The sequence below is a fragment of the Strongylocentrotus purpuratus genome, unplaced genomic scaffold (genome assembly GCF_000002235.5).
Source record: "Strongylocentrotus purpuratus isolate Spur 01 unplaced genomic scaffold, Spur_5.0 spur5_scaffold_13, whole genome shotgun sequence".
NCBI lineage: Eukaryota > Metazoa > Echinodermata > Echinoidea > Camarodonta > Strongylocentrotidae > Strongylocentrotus > Strongylocentrotus purpuratus.
The window spans coordinates 31,409,065-31,418,498 of record NW_022145598.1 but is presented as its reverse complement, the minus strand read 5'-3'; positions in this window follow the sequence as shown (position 1 = coordinate 31,418,498).

Sequence of the window (9,434 nt, the reverse complement as noted above, 5' to 3'; positions counted from 1 at the left end):
CTCTTTTTAAGCCTTCAAATTAGGCAGCAAATAGCTGAACACACTGTGAATATGACAGACAAAGAAAGCGGACAAAATATACAGTTCCTCATGTAGACAAAGGAACATATCCCTTCACTGCTATTATGTAAAAAGGTGAATATGCATGTGACACCTGTTCTACACATGTTTACATAATAGCAGTGAAGGGATGTTCCTTTGTCTACCTGAGGAACTCTATATTTTGTCCGCTTTCTTTGTCAGTCATGTTCATAGTGACACGCCCTCAATACTGGACACAACATTCAATGGGATGATGCCCTCATCATTGAGTTTGAAACGCACTTCTGGTCAAGAAAGGTAAAAGAATGCATCTGCATAAAAAGGATAAATCCTTCACTGAATAGGGATTCTTGCTATACATTGTTACCTTTCTTCGCTCCTGTCAGAGTCCAGTGATCTCGAGGCAGCAGACAGCAAGAAATTGTATAAATAATTTGCCTTTGCCGGGAGTCTTGGGGCGGAGCCCCAGGAAGTTCTTGAATTATACAAAAAAATAGGAAATTCAAAATAGTCGTTACGAGCGATAGAAATTGTAATTTCCTCCTTGAAAGTCACGTAGCCCCTTTCTTTTCATTCTAGAAATAACTTCTCTTTCTCTCTTAAAGACAATTTTATATAACTTCTGTTTTCGTATTGTTGTACTTTCGTCCGCAGACTTCTTGGGCACATGTAGGCCCGAATTCACAAAGCAAGGTTAAAGCTCAGACCAAGGTTTGAGCTCAAACCTCCTTTTGTTTCGCCAAACCTCTATAGCCCGAATTCACGAAGGAGGTTTGTCAACAAACCTTGGTTTTCGTACGTCATATGACGCGTTTTACGCGTTTTTTACAAACCTGGTTTGTAAAGAACAAAAGGAGGTTTTGCGAAACAAAAGGAGGTTTGAGCTCAAACCTTGCTTTACGAATTCGGGCCCTTTTTTCGCCAAACCTCCTTTTGTTCTTTACAAACCAGGTTTGTAAAAAACGCGTAAAACCCGTCATATGACGTACGAAAACCAAGGTTTGTCGACAAACCTCCTTTGTGAATTCGGGCCAATATGTCAAGCCAACTCAGTCGGAAATGTAATCTGTAGGCCTAAGTGTAGTTTTAAGTTTCATGTTCTTCCTTCTTTTCTTTCTTTCTTTCTTTATTTCTTTCTCTACCTCTCTCTCTCTCTCTCACGCTCTCTCTCTGTCTCTCTCTCTGTCTCTCTCATTTTTCTCTATCTTCTTCTCTTTTACATTATTGTCTCTTTTCTTCTCATTTTTTTGTGTGTGGGACATGCGTTACGCGTAGGTGTGACATCGCACATGAGTTGGAGATTCCCCATCTAATTATATGTATTGATCACGATTTAAGATTTTAAAAAACAAACTTTCTCATTAATTCTATTTCCGTTTTTCTAATACTTACACTAATCTCCAATTTAAAAAAACAAATCGTCTACTTCCTCTCCAGACAACGTTATATAAAGGATTCATTAATGCAAGGGTATCTCGCGAGTTATATCTTAATTTCAATAACTTCTTGCTTTCCTCATCTCTCAGTTTCTCTTGCTTTAATATTTCTCATAAATTCCTTCCAATTGAGCTGCAACTTGATTTCTCCACATCTCCATATATTCTAGTTAATGCACTATATCTATTCTTCACCTACAGGTAGATGCAAATATTACTCAAAATCCATTATATAAATCACACTCAGGATACAGCCAATGGACGAGAATTGCTTCAATTTATATTTTACATGTATCATTAATATATGGTTTTACAATGGCTATGGTGATGAGACGTCAAGGTAATATGTTGATGTGTTTGTTAAAATGTATTACCATGGTGCACCTTCTCGGTTAATTTTTGTTTAATGTACTGTACATGTATTAACGTAAGTTCATGCCTTTACATACCACAGTAGAAATCAAATATTTTATTTTTGATGCAGAATAACATTAATATTTGAAAATTAGAAACACAAACAGATTCCATAACCATTCAAGTGTTTCAAGAAAAGGTTAAGCAAACGTTGTCCTCGATGTAAATTCACACTAGCGTATAGCACTAGCGAGCTCTTCTATATGGAAGGCCATCGCCGCCATGAACTTAACCAGTAACGTAATCACTAAGGAAAGAATAACGTACACTTAGTATCCAGTGATTTTGCAGAGTAGTGTTTGCGTTACTCAACAGTTACGGTACTAACATGATATAAAGCTAACGTATACATATTTTACCATTATTTTACTTACGTAAGCTCTTTAGTTTTCATTAACGCAATTGTCTATCTAATTTAGTACCGTAAGTAAAACACAATACCGTTAGTTTGATGTTAACCAATCATACCCCTCGTTGCATGTCATAGAAATTACACGCAGCGCGCGCACCGATCTTTATTTCTATGCTAAAGAGCTAGCTAGAGATCGGTGATACATTCGTGATCGCAGACATGCATATATCATATCCACCACGTGCATGTTCGTCTACAAATTTGTAATCGCTCGGTAAAATTTGTTTTTTAACTAAATTACTAGTAAGTTATATATCACGAGTATGCCTGGATCCAAATGGGCATTCTCGTGATATAGTTACGGGGCCTGTGTCACGAGTATACTATACGAGTCTCCCAGACGCGGATCCACGGGCCGATTCTACCGGCCCGGCCGCGAATTTGCGATTCCCAAACCATTCGGCTATGGGAGACTTTATGAGCAACGTGATTGGTCGAGGAAAGAAATATTACGTCATTTACTGCACTCGGGCTCGCTCACAGCTGACACAGACACACAAACACTCACAATGTTAGTCTGCAAGCACAGACTCTAATTTGACACTTTACGAAAGATATCATATCTGAGGGAAGTCTATCTACATGAAATGGCCTACTGTAGTCTCACAATTCAGACTCTGTATTTTGCACAGGTATGTGCCTGCAAACTACTCACATGCCTTAAAATTCTGCTCCTGAAGGTGTGTATCATCTAAATCTACATGTAACTTGTGTTATTGTCTATGTTCAAACAATGCATGGCTAGGCTCAACAAAACACTCAGGACTGCACATACGCTATGTTTTTAGGTACAATGCACTTCACACGCGAGCTAGCTACAGGCACATACAGGCCCATTGTTATCCATTGTTTATGTGCAGCCCATTCATGCAAACATCATTCCAAAAGTCATAGACAGAGATCTGATCATGGCGACTTTATAATAAAATAATTAAATACAGGGTCTAAATATCTACTTACATGCAGATTTGGAAAATCATTTTGAAGGTTTGATGGTTCACTCGGACTTGGCCCCAGACACATTCGCACCGCCATGATGAGATGGCTCGCGTCGATGTGGGCGTGTCTTTATAACTTTTTTTTAACCAATCACGTTGCTCAAAATGTTTCCCATAGCTTAATGGTTTGGGAATCGCAAATTCGCGGCCCGGCCCCCCCCCTTGCCCCTTAAACCGGTTAAAAAAATGGGATAGTAACGTAAGTTTTACCTTATAAAAAACAAAAGCGACCCCCTGACCCCCTGACTCCCCTTAAAAATAACAAAAACATTTCCCCCCCCCCCGCCGCTCGCCGCTAAATATTTTCTCAAGATTTGGCCCCCCCCCCTCTTTCCGCCGGCTGGATCCGCCCCTGGTCACAGATGGGTCGTTACTGTTACACTATATGACAGATTGGAAAGATGTGTAAATCATTGAAATTATAACCAGTATACGATGCGAAAATGATTCTTCTCCAACTTCCGGATACCTACCTGGAAATTTTGGTTGCGTCCTAGACTTAATTACTCACTACTTTTGCAAAATTCGTGCGTGAATAACGCAACTTTCAGCGACTCTTGCTTATACATGTTTATATTGCTCTACAAAACAAATCTGCCACAAACTTTAGAAATATGTGAGAGGAAGAGAAGACATTGTACTCGCTTGTATTATATTTTAAACAGACAATTTATTTTCACCTATAAAATGTACTTACGAAAATATATGGTCAACATTAAATTTTTTAGTCTTTTGCAAGTGTCTCATTTGAATTAAATATTGCTTCAGACCATGATTTACGTCATTCAACAAAAATGTTGTGACGTGCCAGTGACACACATGCGGCATCAAAATATTTGTGCTTCTCTGACCGTAATTAAATGCCTAAAACTCCTGAGCTTCCGGGGGCTCCGCCCCCTAACCCCCCCCCCCACACCAATTTACGCTTCGCTCTCTACCCTCTACCTGATCGTAAATACTTTAGCACACCCATTTTAACGTGACATAGCTTCTTCTCCCCTTGTAAACGAGAAAGAAAACAAGGTCATTTAAAGGGATTAAGCGACAAATAATGATTGTGATTCGAATTGTGCAAATATTTTTTTGAATAAGCACTGCTATTCACCAGAATCTTCTTCGTAAAAACAACTTTTACAAATCTTAGCCATGCTTACTGAATTGAGACGTTCCATTCAATTTAAAATACTCATTAAAGAATACACTTCTCCTACTCTGATATTGATCTTAAAGCACAGTGGCAGAATTGCATGGCTGAGATTTGTAAAAGTCGTTTTTACAAAGAAGATTCTAGTGGAAAAGCATTGCTTATTCAAAAAACCTTTGCATCAATTTGAATCACAATGGTTATTTGTCGCAAGATCTTTTTATTAAATAACTTTATTTTCTTTTTGTTTGCAGGGGGAGAAGAAGCTTTATCACGTTAAGAAATTATAAAGATCAGTTGTATTATGCGTATATACACTGTCGGTCATAAAGGTGGAATATTTTTGTTTTACACCTATAGGGGATAGGGGCACAGGAAATTTGGAGGACAGCTTAAAGTTTAAACAAAAGAATATGTATATACGTATTTTATTCAATTAAAATGTCTTCTTTTCCCCCTTTTAAATGTCTTTTTCCCTTTATATTTTCTTTTCCTTTCTCTCCTTTTTCCCTTTCCCTTTCCTTTCCCTTCCTTCACCCTCTCTCTCTCTCTCTCTCTCTCTCTCTTTGCTGAGTGGGGGAGGGGAGGAAGGGCCTTTCGTTCCCCCTCGATCCACACCATGTTAGCTGGATAAAATCGCAAGTGATCTCCCCTATCTTTCTTCTTCTTCTTTTATTTTCCTTTTCCTTTCATTCCTTCTATTTCTATCTCTCTCTCTCTCTCTCTCTGTTATGTTTGCTGCGAGGAGACAGGCAAGGGCGTTCCCCCTCTCGATCTACAGGTTTTTTGGCGTGATAAATCGCCAGGATATGAGGTTATGAGGTTGGGGGCACAAGAAACCCCTTGCATTCTAAAAGAGGATACCAACATTTAAAATAAATACCAGTGGGGGGGGGGGGGGGCTGTAAATCTGTTTCTACTCAAATGTTTATTAAAGTTGGTGCACTCCCCTTACACTCCTTTTTTATTTTTTTAATCTAAAAACCAATTATTTATTAGGTGTATTTTTCATTTGTGCCCTCCCTTTGAATAATGTTGTTAATATTACATGTTAAATTTACACTCAAATATTTATTGGGTGCCCCTCTCTTTAAATTTAACTGGTAATTTAATATTTTTCATTCTTTGATATCATTTCAAGTTGTCCCCTTCTAATTTTTAATGTAAAAATAAATCCATTTCAACCCCTTTAAAAAAAACCTCAAACGTCTATTTCAGTTGCCCCCACTCTTTAGATTTCTCTTTTATTTTAATATTTTTCCTAATGAAATATCTAATCAAGTTGCCCCCCCCCCCCGAATTTTTAACTTTAATAAATTTTAATTTCCTTTCAAGATTTTTCTACTCCTTTATCAAGCCCCCGCTGCGTACAGTCATGATTCAGTGACAAAGCAATGGCCTCGTAACTGTGAGGCCCCTGGATCAAAAATCGTGTGGATGTGCTAATTAGTGCCCTTTTGTGGGGGCATTACTCCTCATTACTGTCATTTATGACTTAAGGGCGTAGGTCCCCTAGTTGATAAGCATTGTAGCATACACATGCTCTCGCAGTCACGCAAAACACATGTTGTCAAATTATTATTCAATAAAATCTAAGAATGTATACTAAGGAAAAAAACATTTAAAAGGGGGGGAAAGAAGACATTTTAATTGAATAAAATACGTATATACATATTCTTTTGTTTAAACTTTAAGCTGTCCTCCAAATTTCCTGTGCCCCCTACCCTTGTACCCTTATCCCTCCCCCCCCCCCCCCCCCTCCCTCCAAGTTGACACCCCTATGTAAATTTCGGGAAATAGAGTGGATGTATTTAGGGGCGTTTCAAGGTTTGATATAGGAGTAGGGGGAGGAGTTCAAAAGGAGTTAAAAGTGAGTTATTAAAAAGAGGGCTTAATTGAAAATTAGGGAGGGGGGCAACTTGAGATAAAAAGAAATTTAAGTTAATTTTCCAAATATATATAAATTAGTAGGCGGTTTCCCCGCAAAATTTGTATCATCACGTATTTAGTCAAAAACATATTCTTTCACAGTCAGGATTGGTTAACAGCTTCAATTTCATTATTTGAGAGGGGTGTTTCCCAAACTGGTCCATACCTTTAAGTAGACATTTTAATTGGAAACAAATTTGTATATATATATCCTATTTTAATAATTTTATGTTGTCCTCCAAATTGATGCATTTTACCCCTTCCCATTACAAGATTTAGTGCGCCGTTGCTAGGAAATATATTCACCCCTCCTCCCCCACTTGTTGGGAGCTAATTTCTCCTTGTCTTCATCCGTGTCCTTGTTCTTGTCCCTGAACTCGTCTTGAGTCTTGACGATCGTCATCGTGTTCAATTTTATACTTAACAGCCTATGAAAATATGTAACTACTAAATGTATTAATTTATTGTATTTTCGACCGCTCTTGGGTGTTGGAGCATTAACACATGTACACAGTCACAGAGGTGGCGGAGCGACTTTCAAAGTGGGGGGGGGGGGGGCACCAACAAATAAGGGCACTTTCTGGAAAAGGGGCACCTTTAAAGGGAAATCTCAAAGCGAAATAGACAAGTTTTTAGATATTGGTATATACCCATATATTATGATTACATTATCAGGGATGATTTCAATATTTGTTTCTCTTTATACATCATATAAGATATAGCTTAAGCATCATACTTTACAGTTGGGTGTGAGGGTCTGAAAATTCATTTGCGAGTGAGGAAAACATTTAAGATTTGTGAGGTCGCAGTGCGGAAAATTAAATCTTATAAAGAGGAAAAACCCAATCCTGATGGGGTTATAAGCACTTTCTCATAACGGAAGAATGAAAAGACCTTTGATTAGTAACACTACATGTGAGCGAGCGTAGCGAGCGTGCTTTGGGGAAAATTTCTCTTAGTCGCTTGAGGCACGTTTAATGAAGAGAGGAAAAGGGAACACTTATCGAAAAGGATAAGACACTTATTAGAAAAGAAAAGGAGCACGTGTCAAAGTACAAAGGCTAATTATCAGAGGTTAAAATGGGGCACTTCTTACACCTAAAAAAAGAGGCACTCACCAGGGATGAAAAAGGCACTTATGACAATGGGAAATGGGCTTTTGTCGACGGAAAAAGGCACCCATCAGATTTTAAAAGGGTTATTTATAAGAAGTGAGAAGGGGAAGTGACTCTTAATAAAAAGAAAAAGAGGCACATGTTAAATTAAACCTCCTGCCTACAGAGACCACATTTTTTGTTTTTCTTGAAAAAATGGTTTCTCATTGAAACATATACTGAAGGAACCTGTATATAAAGACCACCTGCTTGCAGAGACCACTTTTCTTGTCTGTATAGACAGGTTTCACTGTATTACTATTTTTCGATAATCAGAATAACTGTGGTATGAAGCCTTCTGTCTCAATTATTACTGCAAGAAGAAATGAGATGAGCTGCGATGGACAAAAGGGTTTTCTTTTGTCGGAATTCTTGAACTCTTTCCTTTAGGAGAAGTATTACACTAATTACTTCATCGGATCTTGATCTTCAAATAGAGAGCATCACGCTTTAGTATGTGAAAATACATGCCATAATTGGTCATCTAAAAAGAACCCAGATGCCAAAAAATGAAGAAAGACTAAATGAAATCGAAATTTTAGCATGTTTGGTTCAATTTATTATTAACATCTTAATTCACTTCTGTTTGGCATTAGCAGTTGATAAAATAAATTTTCAATCATTGTTAACCATTTTATTGTACGCAGGTGCTGGTGTGGGAGGATTATTTCTATTAATAACTATCATCGTAGTCATCGTCGTTTTCGTCAAGTACAAACGGAGGTATGGTTTTGAAGGCGAAGAGAAAATTGTCTAAATAAGTTACAATGAGTACATTGTCCAAAGTAAAATCGAAGAAATATGTTTTAGCCAACAGGGAAGTCACATGACCCTGGGGAGGGGTGAAATATTTCGTGGAATGAGTTTGTATTGTTCAATAATGTGTTAATATTATGTACGCGCGCGCGCACACACAAACACACGCACACACACCCACGTGCATACAAATAAACACATGTCCCCTGATACTTGTCTAGACCATACTCTGAGGATATATAAAAATGCTTATCACGTTGTTCTTGCTTGTTTCCTCTATTTTTATAGACATGATAGGAGGGGTCATGTTGAATATTGTGTATAAGATCATATCAAAGCAGATAATTCATGTTGACCTGTTAAACATTCTTTATTTTATCTGGTTTCCCGATAGAAAGGTGAAAAGGAAAGCGCCTGCTTCTGTACAACAAATGGCATCCATGGACGTCGAAGATAAGAAGAAAAATGAATACCATTCCCAAAAAGACGCTCCAATACCAGATCCTGCAGCTCTGTATGCAATTTCAGACCTTTCAGCTAACAGCTCCTCAAACAAGTTTCGAACCGATGCATCGCCGGACCTTTCTTTGCTTTACGCCTTGCCATACGAACACACTGCCATGAACGCGGCCGATGTGGGGGCGCTGTATGCGGTGTCAAATATGAAAAAAGCTAATCACGTGACGAGCGATGGCGTCGGAATGCATGCGCCACTAGAAGCATATGACATTAATGCGGATGCTGATGAGGACAATACTGTGATGATAGAAAACGAGATTTATAATTGTTAGTAATTCAGTTCATTAGCAAATGCTTCTATAGGACCCAAATTGTACGTATCTTTCAGTTTAATCTTTTACGAAATGTACCAAATCCTTGTTCTCCAAAATTTGCAAACTACAAACTACCAAAATAATAAACAATTAATTGAATATTAGTAGACTGATGACTTCAGCACTTGGCCAACTATCATCTGTTTTTATCATTAAAACTACTTTTGTTTCAGGGCCTTCCAAGATTCTGGTTTATTTTGTTTTGCTTTCATTAGCATAATCAAGATTTATATAAAATGTTATATTAACTGCATGTGTGGTAATAACGACTCTTTTCGTTAATATAAAAATACAATAAGGAAAGGGTTGATTGTTT